We start from the raw sequence: 4,463 nt of genomic DNA, 5'->3' as shown, positions 1-4,463 counted from the left end.
TATGATTAATTAGGGTTTTAAAGCTGTCCTTAAACATTAGCCTTCCAGGACTGGATCCAGGGTGGGTGGGTGGTGGTCTCCAGGTTGATCCAAGGTGGGTCAACTTGATGCCCCCTGGTGCTGCACGGGGAGGAAATTCTGCATAGCCCCACTACTCAAGCAATTTGGCAGGTGGATTCCCCCCCCCCCAAATTGCTATTCAATTGAAGCTCTTGAATTTGGTTTTAAACAATCTAAAATTTCAGCACTTTTTATTGGGCATTGCATTTGCATTATTGAATCATTGCTACTGTACCACTCATTCCTTTTCAAGGGATTTGTTTTCTACTGTAGTCTTTTCCATATCATGTCTGGTCCAAATTATCACAATCCACTTCCTATTTTTCTAACTTATTAAATTATCGTTATCTTTTTTTCTACTTTCCTATCTAGCTTTGTTCCTAACACGGAAACCAATTTCCCTCCGACATTTCACCTAACTAGGAAGTTACTTGAAAAGTTCTGATGATCAAATCCCAAAGCAACAGTAGCATAAAACCTTTATTAGGACCAACTAAAAAAGTCACCAAGATCTTCTGCCTCTAGCAGTAATTGGAACATATGGGTCCCTTGTAAGACATGGAACGGTAGTAAGAAAAAATGAGGTGATCCTTATGTTAGCAAAACGGAATATTAATTTTTGGCAATGCATTATGTGTAAACTCAACAGAAATTGAATTAGAACACGCTAATCCTCTCCATAGGCAAAATCTCATCCCTAGTTAGCAGAAAGTTATTTTCTTCCAGTTCTAAGATCTGTTCCTAGATTGATAAATTCACTCATCTGGGTTATATCCAATGCTTGTCTGAGTAGGCCCTGTTGACATCAATGAGCCCAAGGGAGTAATGCCCATTAACTTAAGTGTGTCTACTCTGCGTAAAACTAGCATTGGCTGCAACCCTATAGTTTATATGATGATCACAAGCTAGAAAGCAGTAACAGTATGGTCTGAGAAACTGAATAGTGACATATCTAATCTATGTACACTGATAAAAGATGGTGGTTATAATGATAATACCATCAAGATAACACACCAATTTCAGCTAGTTAGGACAGCACTGTGTTGGGCTGAAATTTCCACCTAGGATGAACTTGGGTCAACTGGTCCCAGGTTGCTTCCAGGAAGATTTGTCATCAGGTTTAAATCCATCTTTGCCCACATACATCCCAATTCTCCATTCATGGCTGTCCCATCTTATTCTAAGTAATTTCTTTAAACAAGAATGAAAGCTCTGATCCCCTGAGCCCTTTCCATGGGTGAAACTTGTAGCATCAGGCCCTAGACTGGTTTATTTCTGACAGCTATTAATCTTGTTGACACATCATGGCTGACACCAGACATGAGAGTATTTTATTCATCGGCTGGTGAGAAAGTTCTGCCTTTGTGTGTGGGATATGCACGCACACCTCTTAACTGTTTAGCCTGGGCTCAGAATTCATCTCCTCATTAACCAGATATAATTACACCTGACAAACGTACTGAATGCACCAAAGCATGAAAGTAAAAGACAGAAGGATTAAATTGATACAAGTCTGTCACCCTGGCAAATAGAGCCCCAGAAAGCTTAAGAAGGAGCAGGATGAATAATTGTTTAAGGATCATCGGCATGATTACAGGGTGTGATCTCACACACTGCACCTGAAGAGTCAGATAATTATGGAAATTACAAAAGAAAATCAATTGGAGTGCCAAGATATGGGGAAAGTTCTGTATTGGTGCACAGTGCCTGAATTGCTATCTAACAGAGCCACTTTATGTTATTTTAAAGGGTGGGATTTTCGATGCATCACAGGGCAGAATAAAATAACTTTCTTTTTTAAAATAATAAATAAATAAATGAGTTTTTAATACAATACAAAACAGTAAGAGATAACTTTCATACAATACAAACTCTAGACATTTAAGTGAAGATGAAAAGTGAATGTGAAATTGGCATATTTAAATATGAAACAATGTCAAAGGTAGTTCATTGCCATTTTACTTCACAAGAATTGGGTGCCCTTAAATCTATTGAAATAAATGGGCTTAAGGACTCCTAACTCTGTACCAGATCATAGAATCATAGTCTTGTAGAGCTGGAAGGGACCACAAGGGTCATCTAATCCAACCCCCCTTTTTACATTTATACCCCACTTTTTTTCAAGAGTCTCAAGGTTGCGTACGTAATTTCCTCCCCATACCCCGTTTTTACCCTGACAACAACCCTTTTGTTTGGTAATATTTTTGCCTGGTCTCTCCATCTAAGACTGGCACTCTAACCCAGGCATAGGCAAACTCCGCCCTCCAGTTGTTTTCAGACTACAATTCCCATCATCCCTGACCATTGGTCCTGTTAGCTAGGGTTGATGGGAGTTGTAGTCCCAAAACATCTGGAGGGCCAAGTTTGCTTATGCCTGCTCTAACCATTACACCACACTGTGGTAGGCCTATCAGAACAAATGAACTGGCAGATAAAGCAGCATGGAGGCAAGGGTTGCAGAGTGGTTTTCAAAAAACAAGGTAATGTAAAATCAGGATAAACAGAAACATGAAAATAATCAACATAAGTTAAATAATTAACAATGTCATAAAAATGATTTGACACATCGGTCTGTATAGGCTTGACAAAAAGGTGGGTTTTTTAAATCTGGCATCAAAATGAACATAAGATTGTGATGAAACTCACTTTAGCAGGAAGGTCGCTCTAGACACCATCAAAAATGCTTTCTATGAGCCCCAGAGCAATGCCCTTCATTTACCGCAAGGGCAGGTTGGTACAGGAAAAGGCTTTCTCTCAGATATTTGGGCTCCAGGGCATTCAGGGTTTTAAATGTCAACATAGACACATTGAAGTGATCCCAGAAGATACGTGGCGATCATACTGTTGAGGCAATCAGCTGTTTGAGAATAAAAGTTACATGGCAGCTTCACTATGTTATGGTAAATGTCTGACATTTGGCAAATGCTGACAATCAGTAATCCACAGACCTGTTTCAGAGAAGTCTGGGTTGCCAGAAAATTCAAATGTTTTTGGTAAATCCTCAAGAACTAGTGCTAACTGTCAACATTCATTGTAATTTTGGAACTGACTAGCATTATAACATGAAGCTCAGAGCTGAATTTTTAACCAGATTAAGAAAACTGTGAGTTAATTTAGACTGCCAAAAATGCCAGTCCCTTGCCAACTCCCTTCTCCCTCATTCATATCATTTAATTTAACTCTGTGTTCTGTGTTCTGATGTCCTGACATTCTTCATTTTGCTAGAACACTGCTGCTGTCAATGGTGCAGAAATGTGGAGAAGTATAACATTAGGACATTACAGAAGGTGAAGGAGGATGAGAAATGTGCCTACCATTATCCATTTAATTTGACTTTGAGAAGCAATGATATGACCCAGGCTAGCCATCTTCATACCTAAGCCGGGACTAGAACCTATAATTTCCACTTTGAAGCTTGACATACTAGTCACTCTGCTCCATGGGCTCCCATTGCAACATCTAAATCTGAATTTGCCCACTAACTACTCAAATATATTTTGGGCTCATTCAGCTTTCCTTAAACCATGGGTATCCATTGTGGTGCTCTCCAAATGTTGTGGGACTACAACTCCCATCAGCCCCAACAACGTTAACAAATGGGCCAGGATTATGGGACTTGTAGTCCAAAAACATCTGGAGAGCACCATCTTGGCTGTCTCTGCATTAGGCTAGAAAATCACACAGGGACACTCAAATACTGTCTTTTTAGATCACTTGACTGTCAACCAGCAAATATAGCCTTTGTTGTCTCTTGTTTAGATGGTGCATTTCTTACAAAGGAAGTTGAGATGCTGACGCTTGGAACTCTGGCAAAATGTGGAACCTATTCTTGCAAGTATTGCTTCTCTAATTTCTTTTAGTTTATCTCTAAAAAACTGATGATTTATTTGGATCTCATTGAACGGGCACAGAAGGCACCAACATCCATATTTCCAATATGGAAGGGACAGTTGGAGTTTTGGAATTCTCTGAATTAAGCACTTAATATGGACACACTGCTAAGCCAACAATTATTTCTTCCATGTATTGCCCAAATTGGATGTTCCTTATGTGCTGCCTTGACTTTTCTTTTGTCTTCAGGTTAAATAGATAGCAAAAGCCTACTGTTGTTTAAACATGGTACTTCTTTATGATTCTGAAGAGCAGAATGATAATATGTTGTATAAGCCTTTCACCTGAATGGAGGGACCTACAGCGAAAGGATGCATTTCCTATCATATAGGTCAGAGCTGCACAACTTGTCTGAAGAAGATGTGACTGCACAGTCTCCTCCAGGGGAAAAAAGTACCCCTTTGTTGTTTAGTCGTTTAGTCGTGTCCGACTCTTCGTGACCCCATGGACCAGAGCACGCCAGGCACCCCTGTCTTCCACTGCCTCCCGCAGTTTGGTTAAACTCATGCTGG

Source organism: Podarcis vaucheri (genome assembly GCF_965113315.1).
Source record: "Podarcis vaucheri genome assembly, chromosome: 6".
Lineage (NCBI taxonomy): Eukaryota > Metazoa > Chordata > Lepidosauria > Squamata > Lacertidae > Podarcis > Podarcis vaucheri.
This window is presented reverse-complemented; position numbering follows the sequence as displayed.